Source organism: Loxodonta africana, chromosome 27 (assembly GCF_030014295.1).
Source record: "Loxodonta africana isolate mLoxAfr1 chromosome 27, mLoxAfr1.hap2, whole genome shotgun sequence".
Lineage (NCBI taxonomy): Eukaryota > Metazoa > Chordata > Mammalia > Proboscidea > Elephantidae > Loxodonta > Loxodonta africana.
This window is the reverse complement of record NC_087368.1, coordinates 3,911,757-3,931,392: the sequence shown is the minus strand read 5'-3', so window position 1 is coordinate 3,931,392 and position 19,636 is coordinate 3,911,757. Positions and strand designations below refer to the sequence as shown.

The 19,636-nt window shown below is 44.2% G+C and overlaps 1 long non-coding RNA gene across 5 annotated transcripts in view; it reads right to left on the bottom strand.

The window, feature by feature from the left end:
• The window catches only part of LOC111749362 (uncharacterized), a 336,945-nt gene that overhangs the window by 176,170 nt on the left and 141,139 nt on the right, over positions 1 to 19,636 (bottom strand). For 3 of the 5 annotated variants that reach the window (XR_010319521.1, XR_010319525.1, XR_010319523.1), the window contains one exon: positions 10,070 to 18,126. This is a non-coding gene — a long non-coding RNA (uncharacterized LOC111749362). Of the gene's footprint in view, positions 1 to 3,525; positions 3,759 to 10,069; positions 18,127 to 19,636 lie in introns of those variants that run through there. The other 2 variants (XR_010319522.1, XR_010319524.1) reach the window with 2 other exon arrangements.

Sequence of the window (19,636 nt, the reverse complement as noted above, 5' to 3'; positions counted from 1 at the left end):
CTTGTTATAATCACTGTGGCTGGTTTTGTCCCTAATTGCTGTGTTAAAAAAAACAAAACCATTGCCATTGAGTCGATTTCGACTCAGAAAATTCTTAATAGATAAATAGAAGAATGACGGAAAGGATAAGTATCTCTTTGTATCTCAACTCAACTATTGTGAAGAGCCACTAAAATATTTTAATGCCAATGTCCTTCAGAATAATTTTTCATAAGAATCATTTTTAATTATTGTCTTTTGAAGCAAAGGGAGTGTTTATTAATAACCTTGGATGTATATTTTTAAAAACAGTTTAAGCCATCGGTAAGTGATACCAAACAAGGGTTTCTTCTTGTCGTTGTGTGCCGTCGAGTTAATTATGACTCATAACAACCCTACAGGACAGAGAACTGCCCCAGAGGGTTTCCAAGGCTGCAGTCTTTAAGGGAGCAGATTGTCAGGTCTTCTCTCCCCACGGAGCTGCTGGTGAATTCGAACTGAGCCTCAGTCAGCAGCCAAGAGTTTAACCATTACGCCACCAGGGCTGCTTAAGGGGTTCTTAATCTAGGGAATCTGTGGGTAGAATTCAAGAGGTTTGTCAACTTGGAAGAGAAAAATCACATTTGCACTAACCTCTATCTGAAATTTAGCATTACCTTCCGTAATGAATGTAGGTAACACACCACAGGAGTGTAAGCAGTAATTGTAACTGTCACCAACAGAAATCACAGATACTCTTATACAAGGTTACAGTTATTGGAGATAGCTGGAAGTATTGCTTACATTCATCATTATTTCAAACTTCTTGCAATCATCAATCTGTTACTAGATCTTGGTATTTCAGCCACACTTACTATCATATTATAATACTTTATTTTTGAAAGCTGTATTTTAATATACATTATATCTTATGTATTTAAATTTTTTATTTTAAAAAGGGGTCCATGGGCTCCACTAGACTGCCCAAGGGATCCACAGATCAAGTAAGATTAACTGCCCCCCCCACCCCCACTCTAGGGAGTGGAGCCCTGGTGGCAAAGTAGTTAAGAAATCAGCTGTTAATTAAAAGGTCGACAGTTCGAATCCACCAGTCGGTCCTTGGGAACACTATGAGGCAGTTCTACTCTGTGCTATAGGGTCATTATGAGTTGGAACTGACTCAACAGCAATGGGTTGGGTTACAGCTTGGGTTGGGTTATGGCTCCAGGGAATAAGCAAGGCTATTAATGCAATCAACTTTTCACCATCAGTCTTCCCTTCGGAGCCCAGCCTCTGCTAGTTTTTTCCGGCCTTAGGTTGCCTGTCTCTTCTCAGAGGCTGGTGGGAGGACGGTGGTTGTGTGCTGAGAACTCAGTAGGGCCCAGGCCAGGCAGGGCCCCAAGGGCCGGGGAGGCAGGGAAATGCGTTCCTGTTCCATTTCTCCACCTCACAGCAAATCACCCCTCAAACCTGAACCATGTTGACACTTTTCCAGATGACCTGGGGGCACCGAAGCAGCCTTTCAGTTTTAGATCTTTCTTCCCTCCCAGCGAGCCCAGGAGTTTTCACCTGAGCAGACAAGCTTTTGCAGTGAGGCCCAAAAGTGTGGCTTTCCTCCCTGGCAAACATTCGCAGCTTCTCCTGGCAGGTTCCAGGACATGTTAATAAGTGCTATTAATTGGAGCCTGATTTGCAGACCTTATGGATTATTTGGGGGTTTGTAGCTAATGGGGATCAAAGCTTGCACATACAACAGCCTCCCTCCAGAAGCTTAGATCACCCCAGTCTGCCCATCCCTGCTTTGTAAGAGCAAGAAAATAGCAGGTTTATCACAGAAGGGCCCCCAACAATGGAAATGAATTGACCCCTTCCCTTCCAGCTCCTGCAGGACACAAAGAAAGCCCTTCCTCGGTGCAGGACTGGGAGGATGGCTGTGTGAAGCAAGGCTTGGCGTGATTTAGTCAGTGGCAGGAGATTTTCCCTGGCACCCCTGCCTGCCAGCCATGCAATCACTAGCACCCTGAAGAGTTTTTTCTTTTTTTTTAAATCATAGCCTTTAAGTGCTCTCTGTGTTTACAATTAGTCAGAAGCCCTGGGATGGCTCCATTCGAATCACTGTGCAGGGCCCACCCCCTTGCTTGCCCAAGTGTTGTAATGAGCCCTGCAAAGCTCAGCAAGCCTGCCTGGCAGTGGTGTTTGCAAAAAGGCTCCCAGCCCTCTCCTCAACAAAGAAAAACATCTTGGCATCTGGGCTTTCTAGCTGTCATTCAGATTCTCTGCTTTTCCAGTCTGCCACTGCTGAGGATGGATTTCATGGAAGCATTTACTTATTTTGAAACGTTAGCACTGAGGTTTTGGTAGAAATTTGTAAATCTTGCATGTGAGAAGTAACGTCATGTTTGAGAATGCTCACAACTCAAGGAAGGGATAGGATGGGGGTTTCTTGCTCTTGTGTGCCATCGGGTCAATTGTGACTCATAGCAACCCTATATGACAAAGTACAGCTGCCCCACAGGGCTTCCAAGGAGCAGCTGGTGGATCTGAACCGTGGACATTTTGGTTAGCAGCCTGAGTTCTTAACCACCAAGCCAACAGGGCTCCAGAACGGGGTGGGGCATTCCATGTTAGGTTAAGAATGGGCCTACTGTTTTGGAAAACTGTTTGGTAGTATCTACTAAAGCTAAACATAGACACACACTAAGCTATCCAAACCCATTGCCCTGGAGTCAATTCCAACTCATAGGACAGAGTAGAACTGCCCCATAGGGTTTCCAAGGAGCAGGTGGTGGATTTAAACTGCTGCTCTTTTGGTTAGCAGCCAAGTTCTTAACCATTGTGCCACCAGGGCTCCCAGACATGCACTATGTGACCCAGCAATTCCAATCCCAGGTTATTTCCACAGAAATGGGACCTGAACCCCCCCACATGTACTGAGATGTTCCTACTCGCATTATTTATAATAGCTCCAAATTAGAAACTGCCCAAATGCCCATCAACAACATAATGAATAAAAAAATTGAGTTGAATTCACAAAATGGAACACTATACAGCAACGACAATACAAACTACAATTACATGCAACAATATGGATGAATCTCACATATGAAAAGTTGAGCGAAAGAGGCTAGACATAAAAGAGAATATGCTGTATCACTCTATTATATGAAGAATAAAAATTGGTAAAACTAATGCACGTTATTAGTCAGAATGGTTATCCTTGGAGAAAGTAGTGACTGGAAGGATCTTCTGGGTGCTAGTAACATTCTGTGCCTTCATCTGGGGACTATGTACAACGGAGAAACTAGTATATGAAAATGTACTGAGTTGTAAATTTATGTGTTCATATTTCTGTATATATATTAACCAAAAACCAAACTTGTTGCCATGGAGTCAATTCCGACTCACAGCAACCCTTTAGGGCAGAGCAGAACTGCCCCAGAGGGTTTCCAAGGAGCACCTGGTAAATTCGAACTGCTGACCAATACGCCACCAGGGTTTCCGTATGTATATCATACTTCAAGAAATAGTAAATAATAACAACAATCATAGAGCTAAAGTTGACGTTACCTTCTCCAAGAGGAAGTTTTAAGGCTGGCCTGATCATTGGATAGTTGGAGCCAAAGTGGTTGATTTTGCCTCCCTGGCCAGCTGGACCTCGTATCCCAGAGACCTGGGTCTGCTCTGAGGGCTGAGGTCACTCAGCCATGGGCTCTTGTTCTGAAAGCCCAGCAGTGTCCCGGCAGCTTCATTTCAGGGAAGAGCTCACGTGAAAATGAGGCAGATGACGGGGAGAGCTGTAACTGTGGAGGGGAGAGTCAGGATTAGAACCAAAGGGATGTGACTACATGCAAACTTTACAAATTCCATCCCCTGGGTACTCTAGGCATGCTGCCTAGGACCTGGGAGCTTCTTAAAAGTCTGTGAAATTTTAAAAGGGTTAAAAAAAAGTATAAAAAAAAAATTGCTGTTGATTCCAACTTATAGCGACCCTATAGGATAGAGTAGAAATGCCCCATAGGGTTTCCAAGGAGTGGCTGGTAGAATCAAGCTGCTAACCTTTCTGTTAGCAGCCAAGCGCTTAACTACTGCACCACCAGGGATCCAAAAAAAAAAAAGTATAATGACTTCAAAACGCAAAACAGAAAATTACATAATCAAAATCAATAAATGTTTCATTAAATTTCTACAAAACAGCATTATGACAACTAACTCAGTGTTTCTCAGTCAAGCTCCATCTGCTTCTAAACGTCCAGATGTCCAGGCATCTCAGACATTCCAGTCTCAGATGAGCGCCTGGTCGAGCCTCCAGATGATTGTAACCAGCCCCTGTCCCAGCCAACACTACCTGGAGCAGAAGGACCACACAGTCAACCCACAGAATTGTGGCTTTGCAGGGGTAGATTATCCAACAGGCAAGGCGCTTACCTTGCTTACCAGATCATCTGTAGTGAACATTTTTTCACCACATCAAAGATTTTTCTTCTAGGTCTGGCTGGAATCTGTCTCTCTCCCAACCCCATAGCACCTTCCTACAGAATCAAAGCCTCTTTTGAAACTTATAATCTCTGACAGAGGCAGATGACCCAGTAGGCAAGGTAAGCACAGGGTTACTTGTGCTTACTTACTAATCTGTAGTGAACAGTTTCACATGGATTTCACCACATCTTTGTTCACTACTGATGATCTGGTAAGCACCATGCTTACCTTGCTTATTGGATAATTTGCCCCAGGTTTTAAGCCACCACCTTTTGAGGTAATTTGTTAAACAGCATTAGCTAAGTGAAACAAAACCCTTTCGAACAGCAAAATTCTGTATGCCTACCTCTACAACAAAAAGACAAATAATCCAATTCAAAAAATGGACAAAGGATATGAATAGACACTTCACCAAAGAAGACATTCCAGCGGTCAACAGACACATGAGGAAATGCTCGCGATCTCTAGCCATCAGAGAAACACAAATCAAAACCACAGTGAGAAACCATCTCACCCTGGCAGTACTGGCATGAATCAATAGAACAGAAAACAACAAATGTTTGAGAGGCTGTGGGGAGATCAGAACTCTTATGCACTGCTGATGGGAATGCAAAATGATACAACCATTTTGGAAAATGATACGGCGCTTCCTTAGAAACAAAAATACTATATGATCCAGTAATCCCACTCCTAGGAATATATTCTAGAGAAATAAGAGTCGTCACACAGACAGACATATGCACACCCATGTCCACTGCAGCATTGTTCACAACGGCAAAAAGATGGAAACAACCTAGTTGCCCATCAACAAATAAATGGATAAACAAACTGGTACATACACACAATGGAGTATTACGGAATGCTAAAAAACGATGAAACTGTGAAGCATCATATAACGTAGATGCATCTAGAGGACACTATGCTGAGTGAAAGAAGTCAATCACAAAAGGACAAATATTGTATGAGACCACTACTGTAAAAACGCATGAAAAGGTTTACATACAAAAAGAAACAATCTTTGCTGGTTCTGAGGGTGGGGAGGGGTGGGGATGGAAAAACACTTAATAGACAATAGATAAGCAGTAACTTTGGTGAAGGGTAAGAGTGCACAATACTAGGGAAGCCAGTACAACCTACAAAAGGCAGGGCCATGGTGGGTCCATAGACACTTCCAAACTCCCTGAGGGACCGAATTGCTGGGCTCAGGGCTGTGGGGACCATGGTCTCAGAGAACATCTAGCTCAATTGGCGTAACACAGTTTATAAAGAAAATGTGCTACATTCTACTTTGGTGAGTAGCATCTGGGGTCTTAAAAGGCTGTGAGCGACCATCTAGGACACTTCACTGGTCTCATCCCCTCGGGAGCAAGGAAGATGAAGAAAACTAAAGACATAAGGAACAGATTAGTCCAAAAGACTAATGGACCACATCTACCACGGCCTCCACCAGACTGAGTCCAGTACAGTAAGATGGTGCCCAGCTACCACCACTGACTGCTCTGACAGGGATCACAGTAGAGGGTCCCGGACAGAGCTGGAGAAAAATGTAGAACAACACTCTAACTCTAAAAGAAAGACCAGACTTGCTGGCCTGACAGAGACTGGAGAAACCCTGAGAGTATGGACCCTGGACACCCTTTTGGCTCAGTAATGAGGCCACTCCTGAGGTTCACCCTTCAGCCAAAGACTGAACAGGCCCATGGAACAAAACAAGACTAAAGGGGCACACCAGCCCTGGGGCAGGAACTGGAAGGCAGGAGGGAACAGGAAGGCTGGTAATAGGGAACCCAGGGTTGAGAAGGGAGAGTGTTGACATGTCGTGGAGTTGTTAACCAATGTCATACAACAATGTGTGTACTAACTGCTTGATGAGAAACTAGTTTGTTATATAAACCTTCATCTAAAGTTCAATAAAAAAGAAAATTCCGTATGCCTACTTTGGGACATGGGTGGAATTGAAGATATTTGATAGAGTGTGAAGTAGGTCCGAGGACCTAACAAGAGAGAAGATGCCAAGCAGCTGGTAGAAGATGGGCCCTCAAATAAGCCCAGTCCCCAGAACGTGCAGCTACAGCGGGTTGTTTTAATAGTCATTTTGTTGTTGCTGTGTTTGAGTTAAAGGGCCCAACTGTACCTGAGCAGCATGCCAGGTGCCTGTTATCATCCTTACACCAGGAAGACAACTGGGGATTTTTCCATATATGTGGCTTGGTAGGAGCCCTGGTGGTACGCTGTTAGGTGCTATGGCTGCTAACCAAAGGTCAGCTGTTTGAATCTACCAGCCGCTCCGTGGAAACCCTATGGGGCAGCTATACTCCGTCCTATAGGGTCTCTGTGAGTCAGGATTGACTCCATAGCAACGGGTTTGGGTTTTTGGTTTTTGGTGGCTTCTATGAGATTCCAACTCCTAATTAGAAGCTTCCTTTTCAAGAAATTATTGTGTAGCTGAGTGATAAGAATGAATTCAGACCAGTCTGTTCTCAGATTCCCATACTCACAGAAAATAAGTAGTCTGAACATAAAGTCCTGGGAGGGGGCGATGAAGAGCAATACTCGCTCACCCAACCCCTGCATCCCTGGGCCCTCTGGCTGGCAGACCGCCAGGACACAGCTTCTGCCTCCTCCCTCCTTTCCAGGTGACGCTGTGGTACACAAGGCAGGGACTGCCCTAACTTGGGCAAAATGAGTGATCATTTGTTGCTCAGTAATATATATTGAGCACCTTCTATGTCACAAACAGATGCTATGTTGGGCACTGAGATATGTTGGTAAATAAAACAGACATGGTCCCTCCTGTCCTGGAGATTGCAGCCTAGTGGAAGAGACAGATGATAAACAAGTAAATAAACACACGCTATGAAAATGCCTCATTTGGTCCTGCCCCGGGGGCCCTTTGCATGATTCCCTCTTCTTCAACTGCTCTTTCTTCTAATATTTTTTGTCACTTAGGTCCCAGCTTAAATGTCACCTTCTCATAGAGGCCTTCCCTGCCACCCAGTCACCCTTTAGAACATCCCTCAATTTTCATTCTCTGAGTACAACCAGCGGCCATTGAGTCGACGCCGATTCACAGCAACCCCGTTTATGTCAGAGTAGAACTGTGCTCCACGGGGTTTTCAGTGGCTGATGTTTCGGAAGTGGATCACCAGGCCTTGAACTCGAACCACCAACCTTTCAGTTAGCAGCTAAGCACCTTAATCGTTTGCACCACCCAGAGACTCCATTCTATGGGGAGCGTTACCTATTATCAGATAGTTCCTTATATGTTTATTGGTTTATTTGTTTACGATGCCTTTCTCCCCATAGAAGGTAAACTCCAGGAGGAGAGGATCTTGTCTGTCTTGTTCACTACTGTATCTCAAGCTCCTAAAACAGTGCCTGGCATGTAAGTGGTGCTCAATAAATATTTGAATAAATGATGACATAAATTTGGCTCTCAACCTTTTCACTACTAAGGAAAACATTTTATTTTTTATCCTGTGCAGTTTACTGGTGATTTGACGTACCTGTCTATCTCCAAAAACTGCACTTATGTGATAATTTGCACACTTCTTTAAAATGATATACATATATTAACAGCCAATTACAATTTCTGTTACTCATGAAAAAACTGGGGTAATCTGAGAGGGCTTATAGAATTCCAGCCAGAAACAACGCAGATGGACATTTTCATCAGGGAGTTTTCTTACCCTGGATAAATGTCTGATATTTAAGGGGCATTTAGAAATCTTGGAAACACCACATGGACATTTTGGCCGCTGTCCTTCATTTTTTTAAGAAGGATGTTTTGCCTGACTGACTCCATTTCCTTGTACAATAAAACAAAGGTGTCCTGTTCTCCTACCTCGGTCTCTCGTTTATTCGCCAGCATGAGTCATGCCGAGTAAGAACCTGGGGTTTCCACCTGTTAACAGCAGTATGAGAGATTGATCTTGTAGTAGCATTGCCATACTTAACTAAAAATACAACAGTCCCAGTTCAATTCGAATTTCAGACAAACAACAATTTTTCAGTATAATCCAAATGTTGCACGGGATATACTTAAAGAATTATTTGTTGTTTATCTGAAATTCAAATATAACTGAGAGTCCTGTATTTTATCTGGCAACTCTATCTGGTAGGTCTGTAGCTCACCAGTTTCCACACCTCTCCCATCCCTGTTTTGAGGTTTTTATTTCCTGCTAAAATGGCTCCCAGACAATACGCAATGGGTGAGGGGAGATCCAGGGACAACCTGCTTTAATAACTGAAGGAGAACATTCCGAAATGCTGGAGAGTTTAAACTGGTCTCACGAAGCCCTACACTGTGTCAGCACCTGCCTGGAGAAATTCAATTCACAGTCTCCTCATCCAATTGGTTGCTACCTCAAGCCTGCTGCTGTTTGGGGGAGCAAGGAGAAGAGAGAGACAGAGCCAAAGCACCCAACTATTGTATGGTGATATCTAGGCATTTGTACTTGAGTTTATGTGAGTGTCAGGGTCTGCATGTGGGGTGATAATTAAGCGGTAGGTGGTATCAGGGAAAACTGTCAACATGGAGGCTGATGATAGATACTGGCGACCTAAACAAATGAGAAAAGTTAAATTAGTTTGGCTAATTATAGTCATTTGGGTGAGCCTCCTAGCATAGATGCCTAATTCCCATATGGCACCGTAATACGTATATCATATATGCCTTAAGTTAACTTTGCCATAAAGTATAATCCGATTAGAACAGGACATTCAACACGTATTGAATTGAGCCATCATAGTTTGTCACTGGTGCAGAATGGATAGCTGCTAATCTTAACGTTGATGCAACTATAGTCTGAGCCACAGAGAGAAAAACAGCTATGGCAGCCTCTAAAACGGCTCCCAGGGAGCCTCACTTCCAGGTGTTCACACCCTTGTGTGATCCCCTGCCCTTCTGTGTCCAATTGGACCTAGTGACTGTCTTTTAACAAGATGAGGTGAATAATGACTGTGACTTCATTCTCTCTACCTCTCACTCTCTCTAGGTCCCTGGGAGGCACAAATGCTTTGTACTTGTCTACTAACCTAAAGGTTGGTGGTTTGAACCCACCCAGTGGTATCCCAAAAGGAGCACGGGTGGCAAAGTGGTTAAGCACTCAGCTGCTAACCAAAAGGTTGATAGTTTAAACCCACCACCAGCTCTGTGGGAAAAAGATGTGGCAGTCTGCTTCCGTAAAGATTTGCAGCCTTGGAAACCCTATGGGGCAGTTCTATAGGGCTGCTATGAGTTGACATCGATTTGAGGTCAACAGCATTAGTGGTACTGCAAAAGGTTACAGCCAAGAAAACCCCGTGGAGCAATTCTACTCTGTAACAAGTGGGGTCTCCGTGAGTTGGAATTGATTTGACAGCAACAGATATTTTTTGTTCTCTCTTAAAAAAAAAAAAAAAAATCTGGGTAAAGCCAGCTGCCATGTTGCGAATAGCCCTCTGGAGAGGCCTTCATGGCAAGGTACTGAGGGAGGCTTCTGGCCACCAATCAGAGAGAAAACCTGAGACCTACCAACAGCCACACCAGTCAAGCCTTGAGACAACTGAGATCCACCTTGATGCTGCCCACGAGAGACTCTGAACAAAAGGCATCCTGGCCCACAGAAATGTGAGATCATACATTGTTGTTTTAAGCTGCGAAATTTGGGGGTAATTTGTTGTGCGGCAGTAGGTAGCAAAAACAGGCACTTATTCAGGACTCTTCTTGTATGGTGTCATTGAGAAAGGTGGGTGAAAGTTTAATCCCTATTTTCTACAAAGCAGACACAGCAACCAATGAGGGGTCTACAGAGGGTTGGGGCGGGGTGGAATGATAGGAAGAAAGGCATGGAAACTGGTAGTTTACACATCAATATTGCCAAGTTCTTAGTACCTCTAGCAATGCCCCTGCCTGTCCCTGAAGATTGGGTCATCTTGCTATGGTAACCCTGAGCTGCTCATTCCTTTTACAAACTGAATTTCCAATCACCTGCTGGGCCTCCAGATTATTTTCTTGCTTCTTCTCCCTTTGACTTATATTCTTGGGGTTGGCCTGTGCTGGTCAGGTCACAGGCAGCTCGTCTCCATGACTCCTGCCAAATGTACCCTTTGGAAAGACGTGCCAGTTACCAAGTTGTTGCCTCTCAACTCCAAACATGCTCTTCCATAGTCAGCTTTGTGATGCTGGCGCTGGGACAGGGCAACCAAATTTCTGCTTTGCAGTGGCTCCCCACTCGGGTCTGCCAATAGAGGGCGATAGAGGAATACCGCAGGCTGGAGGGGAAGGCAGGCACTTGCTCCTTCCTGTTTGCTTCCTGGTCCTGTAAGAAGCATTGGGTTCAGTCTGCAGTTTCTGCAACACTACTGAACTCACCTCATGGAGCCCCTCAAAGACACCAGCATTTGCTGAGCAGTACCCTCTCCTCAGAGGTCTGGGTCCCAGCCCCCAGGACCCTTCCCTGAGTTTCTAAGTTTTAATAAATTTCAGCCTTTTCCTGTTATTCTCCAGCCCTAGAAGTGGTAGCTACTTACTGCAGTTTCTACTCCCAGATAATTGTTTGCTTTTTCAGTTGCCTAATTTGGGATCCCTGGTGGCATAGTGGTTACCAGTTTAGCTGCTAACCAAAAGATCGGCAGTTCAAATCCACTAGGCACTCCTCAGAAACCCTATAGGGCAGTTCTACTCTACCCTATGGGGCCCAACTATGAGTCAGAATCAACTCGAAGGCAACAAGTTTTTTGTTTGTTTAATTAGAAATTATTTATATTAAATTCTTGCTTTGAAAAAACAACCTGGTGTGCTTTTTTGCCTTCTGATTGTACCCTGACTGATACAGGCATGTCTTTGTTATCTAGTGCTGCTATAACAGAAATTTCACAAGTGGATGGTTTATTCTCTCAGTCTATGAAGCTAGAAGTCTGAATTCAGGGTGCCAGCTCCAGGGGAAGGCTTTCTGTCTCTGTCAGCTCTGGGGAAGGCCTTTGTCGTCAATCTTCCCCTGCTCTAGGAGCTTCTTAGCACAGGGGCCCCAAGTCCAAGGGGTGTGCTATTTTCCTAGCTCTTCTTTCTTGGTGGTATGAGGGCCCCCTGTCTCTCTGCTTGCTTCTCTCTTTTATATCTCAAAAGAGATTGATTTAAGACACAACCTAATCTTTTAGATTGAGCCCTGTCTCATTAACATAACTGCCACTAATCCCACCTCGTTAACATCATAGAGGTATGATTTACAACACATAGGAAAACCACATCAGATGAAAAATGAAGGTCACACAATACTGAGAATCATGGACTAGCCAAATTGACACACATTTTGGGGGGACACAATTCAATCCATGAAAAGGGGTGACTGATCTACCCTGGGCTTCTGGCCAGGCTATGTCTCAGCTTTTCATCATAACCCTCCAGAGAGAGCTGCTGGCCCTGTTATTGGTTTCTACTTTTATGGCTTTATGGTCAGAAAAGATGCTTTGTAATATTTCAATGTTTTGGATTCTGTTAAGGCTTGCTTTGGGGTTCAATATGTGATCTATTCTGGAGACTGTTCCACGTGCGTTGGAAAAGAAAGTATGCTTGGTTGCTGTTGGGTGGAGTGTTCTGTGTTTGTCTACGAGGTCAAGTTGGTTGATTGTGGCATTTAGATCTTCTGTGTCTTTTTAGATCCTCTTTCTGGATCTTCTGTCCTTCACCGAAAATGATGGGCTGAAGTCTCCTACTACTATCGCGGAGCTGTCTATTTCTCTTTTCAATGCTGTTAGAGTATATGTATTCTGGAGCCCCGTCATTGGGTGTGTATATACTTATTATGGTTATGTTATCCTCGTGTATTGACCCATTAATCATTATATAGTGTACTTCCTTATCCTTTGTGCTGGATTTTGCTTTAAAGTCTATTTTGTCAGAGATTAATATTGCCACTCCTGCTCTTTGTTGATTGTTGTTTGCTTGGTATATTTTTTTCCCTCCTTTGAGTTTTAGTTTATTTGTATCTTTAAGTCTAAGGTGTGTCTCTTGTAGGCAGCAAATAGACTGATCTTTTTTTTTCATCCATTCTGCCACTCTCTGTCCCTTTATTGGTGCATTTAGTCCATTTACATTCAGTGTAATTAGTGACAGGTATGAGTTTAGTGCTGTCATTTTGATGTATTTGTGTGTGTGTCTGTGTGTGTGTGTGTGTGCGTACCGTGGAGAGTTTCTCTGTTACACTTAATTTTCTATGCTGTGTTGTTTTTCTTTACGTTATTTTCTTTTTCATTGTTGTTGATTTTGTATTTGCTGAGTCTTTGTGGGTTTTTTTTTTTTTTTGATATGTAGGATTGTTAGTTTCCTTTGTGGTTACCTTAATATCTATCCCTATTTTTCTAAGTTGAAACAAATCGTTTATTTCTTTATACTGCCTTGACATCCTCTCCATATGGAAGATTTCTGACTACATTTTTTAGTTCCTCTTTTTTGTTTTAATGTTGTCATCTTTTACTATTGATGTTTCTTCTTCCCTATTTTCAGTGTTTTACCTTTGATTTATTTTTGTGATGTCCCTATCTGGGTCAATATCTGTGTGATATCTCTTCTGTATTCGAGTCTTGGGTTGTTATCTGATGTTTTTGACTTTCTAACTGAAGGACTCCCTTTAGTATTTCTCACAATTTTGGTTTGGTTTTTGCAAATTCCCTAAACTTCTGTTTATCTGGAAATGCCCTAATTTCGCCATTATATTTCAGAGACAGTTTTGCTGATTATATACTTCTTGGCTGGCAATGTTTTTCCTTCAATGCTTTATATATGTCATCCCAGTGCCTTCTTACCTCCATGGTTTCTGCTGAGTAGTCTGAGCTTAGTTTTGTTGACTCTCCTTTGTAAATGACTTTTCATTAATGTATAGCCACTTTTAATATTCTCTCTTTATCTTTGGTTTTGGCAAGTTTGACTATGTCTCAGTGATTTTCTTTTGGGATCTACCTTGTGTGGGGTTCAATGAACAACTTGGAGAGATAGCTTCTCATCTGCTGCGGTTTCAGGGAAGTTTTCTGCCAACAAATCTTCAACAATTCTCTCTGCATTTTTTCTTATGCCCCCACTGTTCTGGTACTCCAATCACTTGCAGGTTATCCTTCTTGATAGAGTCCCACATAATTCTTAGGGTTTTTTCATTTTTTTTAATTCTTTTATCTGACTTTCCTCAAATAAGTTGGTGTCAAGTGCTTCATCTTCAGTATCACCAATTCTGACTTCCATTGCTTCAATTCTGTTCCTATGACATTCTACTGAGTTGTCTAACTCTGAAATTTTATTGTTAATCTTTTCGATTTCTGTTTGCTGTCTCTCTACAGATTCTTGCAGCCTTTTAAATTTGTCATAATGCTGTTGTATAAGCCTGTTAAGTTCCTCTATTGTTTTGTCTGTGTGTTCCTTGGTGTGGTCTCTGTTTTGCCTGATCTCCTTCCTGGTCTCTTGAAGAGTTCTGTATATTAGTCTTTTGAATTCTACCTCTGGTAAGTCCAAGACATTATTTTCCTCAGGAAGGTTTCTTGACTCTTTGTTTTGGTGGCTCGATGAAGCCATCATGGTCTCTGCCTCTTTATGTGATTTGATATTGACTGTTGCCTCTGAGCCATCAATAATTTATTTTATTTATTCATTTATTGTTTGCTTACTGTGTCCCTGCTTCTTGTTTTGTTTTTATATGCCCAAATAGGGTGGTGGCGTGAACTAATTTGGTTATTCATGCCTTTGAAACTCTCACATTCTGTCTCCAGGCTGCTAGAACTCTTACTAGGTATGTGAGTCCAGGAGTCCATTTCCTTTTCTTGTGAGGATTCTGATCAGGTGTCCAGGTCATTGGTCACCAAGTGTGAGGTGTAGGCTCTCACTTACAGTCCTAGATGGGAGGGATGATTGGAGTAGGCACAGGTATTTGGCTGCAGTAGAGGGTCATGCACTGATCAAGGCTAGGGGCTGACTGCTGTCCCTGAATGTCTATCTAGAAGGCATGTCCCTGCTCCCAAGAGCACATAGGTAGGTGGATTTTGCAGCCAGATTATGGGCACCCAATGCTGTTGGGTGTAATGGCTGGGAGTCACCACTTATTCTTGGACCCCTGTTGCAGGTCGCTCAGTGGAATGGGTGGAGCTACCAGTCCGCAGGCCCCTGATGTGGGTAGGTGAGGACCCTGCTAAATGGGCAGGGCAGAGTCAACTGTCACAAATCTACCACTCCACCTTATAGCAGATACACATGAAAATAGGCTTCAGGTATAAACCCTATTATACTGTGCTAATGAGGGCCTACTCTGTTGAAATGGGCTAACACAGGTCTAAGCAGGGGTGAAAGGCCTACAAAGTCCATGGACCCCTAATGCCTGTGCCTAGGCAGGGAGCCTCTGCCTGCCCTGTATTCCCAGAGTAGAGGAACTGGCAGATTATTTTTTTCCCATTTATTAATTTGTTCCCTCTCCAAAGTGAGGAGAATGGCTCAGGACACATGATGGGTCCTACTTCCTGCCCAGGGAGCACAGCACTTTCTAAAGCCTGACCAGGACCCAGAGCAGAGCAAGGAAAACGCAGATAAAAAGGGTTTTGTTTTTGTTTCTATTTTCATCCATATGGTAGGTTAGATGCTTGTACTTATCTTTCGCTGACTGAGCAGCATTTCTCACTGGTTCTGGAGACTTGAGCACATTCTCCACCAATTGGTCTCTCCCAAGGTGGAGAACTGGTCCCAAAACCACCACTTTCCTCACCACATGCACCAGCCAATCTAGCCTGCAGGGTGCCAGTGCTGGCCAGGTCAGGCCTGGCAACTTCTCACTGCTTCTGAACTGTCTCTTCCTCCCTCTGCCACTCGGTCCAATTCCTCGACTTTGTCTTTGACGTTCAGGGCTCCTACATTGCCATATGTAATCGATTTGCTTGTTTTTGCAGGTCTTTTTTGTAAGAGGGACCACGAGAAGCATCTGACTACTCTGCCATCTTGGCCCTGCCTCTATTCCATTGACTTGAATCACAAGGCATGGTAGTACCAAGAGATGCCCTAAGGGATCTTCTGAATTCCAGATGTACTCTTCTTTACCTCCATTATGTAATATCAATCCGATTTCCTCCTGATAATCAGGATCAATCACACTAGCCAGTACAGTAACTCCCTTCTTTGCCTGTTGATCCAGTGGCATAAGGAGCCCAAAGTGGAAGGTAGCATTCTTAGCTTCCAGTTCAATGGAATCAGTGATGCATCTCCAGGTGGCAGCACTTCTCCCTTTGGAACTAAGACCTCTAGATCTGCAGAGCATAAGGCTGTGGGGACACGAAGCAAAAAATCTTGTAAGGAGGTCACTAGGGGTAATAGTGAGTAGTGCCACTCCTATTCTCACCCATTCATTCCTGGACCCATGAATCCTGGCTATGGGAGATACAATACCATATATTGGACACTGGTTTAGAGCATATACAGCCTCTAGGTGAATACTGCACCAACCTTGCAAGGCATTGCCACCTAGCTGGCACCGTAATTGTGTCTTTAGGAGTCCATTCCATCATTCTAACAAACCAGCTGCTTCAGGATGATGGGGAACATGGTAAAACCAGTGAATTTCATGAGCATGGGCCCACTGCTGCATTTCATTTGCTGTGAAGTGAGTCCCTTGATTCAAGGAAATGCATGTAGGATACCATGATGGTGGATAAGGCATTCTGTAAGTGCATGGGTGGTAGTTTTGGCAGAAGCATTGCATGCAGGGAAGGCAAATCCATATTCAGAGTAAGTGTTTATTCCTGTAAGAACCAAACGCTGCCCTTTCCATGATGGAAGTGGTCCAACGTCATGAACTTGCGACCAGGTTGCTGGATGATCACTTTGAGGGGTAGGGCCATATCAGGGACTCAATTTTGGTTTCTACTGCTGGCATACTGGGCACTTAGCAGTGGTTGTCAACAAGTCGGCCTTGATGAGTAGAAGTCCATGTTGCTGGGCCCAGGCATAACCTCCATCCCTGCTATCATGGCCACTTTGTTCATGAGTAATGATGGGAGTACCTGGGAAAGGAGGATGAGCGGTTTCCAAAGAACACGTCATCCTATTCACTTGATTGTTAAAATCTTCATCTGCTTAGGTCACTCTTTAGTGAGCATTCACATAAGATACAAATATCTTCACTTCTTTGGCCCATTCAAAGAGGTATATTCACATATTTCTTCCCCATAAACCCTTGTCTCCAGCTTCCCGATCATGTTCCTTACAAGTCCTTGACAATCCAGCTAAACCACTGGCCACAGCCCATGAATCAGTATACATACAATCGTACTTCTGGCCATTTCTTCTTCCAGGCAAAGTGAACACCCAGGTGCACTACTTGAACTTCTGCCCATTGGGTGGATTTCCCTTCACCACTGTCCTTCAGGGAGGTCCCAGCAAGGGGCTGTAGTGCTGCCGCTCTCCATTTTCAAGTGGTGCCTGCATATTGCATACAGCCATCTGTAAACAAGGTACGAGTTTTCTCATCTTCAGTCACCTGATCATAAAGAGCTCCCCATGAGGCCACAGGTGCAGCCTGGGAGATGAAAGGTATGTGACATGAGTGGAGACCATGGGCATTGGGGCATTTCCCCATGCAACTTACTTGGACCCTCACATCCTGCTCAGGCCCGATCTTGTATATACTGCTTCAATTAATGATGGAGTGCTGCTGGGCAGGTCCAACTTTATAATTCTGTGGGTCAAACAACATCCAGTTCATAATGGGAAGCTCAGGCCACATGGTGAGTCGGTGGCCCATGGTTAAGCGTTCAGTCTCTACGAAGGCCCAGTATCAAGCCAAAAGCTGTTTCTCAAAAGGAGAGTAGTTATCTGCAGAGGATGGCAGGGCTTTGCTCCAAAATCCTACAGATCAGCGCTGTGATTCACCGAGAGGGGCCTGTTCTTCAAAATGAGGATGAAGAAAAAGGCATTGGCCAGATTAATGGCTGGATACCAGGTACCAGGAGATGTGTTAATTTGCAGTTCACTCCTCCAAGGAAACTCCTCTTCCAACTGATTGGCTGCTCACATCAGATCACAAAATGGAGGCTGATTACATAATTTCTGCCAAACCCCTGAGAATCGTGGCCTAACCAAACTGACATGTAACATTAACCATCACAGTCGTGATGAAAATGTTCTGAAGTAGATACTGATGATGATTGAATAAGACTGTAAAAGTACCTGAAGCCACTATACTACACATGTTAAAATTATTAAAACAATTTTGATTTTATGAGAAATCTACCTGTTAAAATAGCATATAGTGATTTGGAAAAATACTACCACAAAACCAAAAAAAAATCCCACTCCGGTGAATTGAAGAAAGGGTGTGGTTCTGGAGCTGACGTTCCCTACCCATGAACGAGGAGTGGCTGTAGAGGAGGTGTAGCAAATGGCTCAACCTGTAGTGACCGAGGCAGAGCTGGAGATGGAAGACTTGGTGCTCTGTAGAGCTTTGGTGTTGAGCAGGAGCAAGACCAACATCAGCAGATGGTGTGGGAGCCATTTCTGGAGGTGGCTACGATTGAACTCTACGCCTCCAGCTACCTATCCATCTGATGCTGGTGATGGAGCTGGTGACGGAATAGTTGGTGCACTATGGAGCTCCAGTGTTAGTGCAGGAGCAGGATCAACATCAGCAGGTGGTACGGGAGCTGGTTCTGAAATGACCCATGTGGTCCCTGTCCCCAGGAGCTCACAATCTGTAAGGGAGACACGAAGATGGATAAAAAATGAAAACAAACACATACGAAGAGCGTGTTTCATAGAGAAAATGAAGCAGGGTGCTGTAAGATAAGGCTGGGGTGTGGTCCAAAAGGCCTCACTAAGGTGACATTTATGTCTGACCAGAATGACAGGAGGGACCAGCCCTGCACAAGTCTGGGAACAGCGCACAAGGGAGAAGACACAGCTGGTGGAGAAATTGGGAGGCAGACGTGAGTTTGTCCAGAGAGAGGGTTGAAATGCAGCCAGTATGGCCAGAGGGAGCTGAGGAGGAGAGGAGGCAGGGAGGAGGAGAACAGGTCCAGGACCCATGACCTGGTGGGCTGGAGGAGTTATCTCCTGCTCTGTGATAACAACACCCCCAAAACTAATGACTCACAACACACAACAGCACACAGCATACACTCTCTGTGGGCCAGGAATCCAGACGTGGCTTACATGGTGACTGTCCCAAGTTCTCAGAAGCCTGTGGTTGGGGTCTCAACTGAGTCTTGACTGGGGAGGATCTGTTCTCTACCAACTACCACGCTATGAGCAGGACTCTGTGAGCTGTTGGACTGGGGGGCATCACTTTCTCTCTGTCTTTTGATTAGGACCCTCCCTCAGGTCTATGTCACATGAATCTCTCCATGGGCAAGTCATACATCACAGCTTCTTCCCAGGGGAAGAGAGAGAAATAAACTGCAGACAGAGAGAGATGACATAGAGAGAGACAAAGAGAGAGAGAGAATAAGAGAGCGCCAAGAAACATTGCCCCGAATGGGGTCATTATAAGTCGAAATCGACTCAGTGGTAAATAACAACATTCTTCAGAAGCAAGTCCTTGAGTCAATCCACACTGAGGGGAGGGTGTCACACAGGATGTGGAAACCAGGAGGTAGGATTGTTGGGAGCCATAGTGCAGGCTGCCCACCCCCTAGTCTGAGATTAGGCACTGGGTCAGATTCTGTATAATGGAAGTTATTGCAGGGTTTTATGCAGAGGGTGACAATATCTGATGTTCATTTAATTCCAACCCCTTCCTGGTGCAGACTGGGAAATGAGGCCAAGAGGGGAAGTGACTTTCCCAAGCTCACACCACCAGAACCCAGCCCTGTTTGGAGATGTACTCCATGCTGCTTCTCACACCTGCCTGAAACTCTGCCATCTCTGAGTTTCTGCATTTGCTACAGGAGCAGATTATCCAACAGGCAAGGTAAGCACAGTGAATACCACATCTTTAATGCGGCAAAACCCATGTGAAATTGTTCACTACAGAGTAGGAAGTACAAGGAGACCTGTGTTTACCTTGCTTACACGGTTATCTGCCCCCATCAGGGATTGTAAATTTGAAGAGGCTTTGATTCTGTAGGAAGGTGCTGTGGGATTAGGAGAGACAGATGCCAGACATACCCAGAAGCAGAGTGTTAGATGTGAAAAAAATATGAAAAGCTGAAAATGTTCATTACAGATGATCCGGTAAGCAGGTAAGCCCTCTGCTTACTTTGC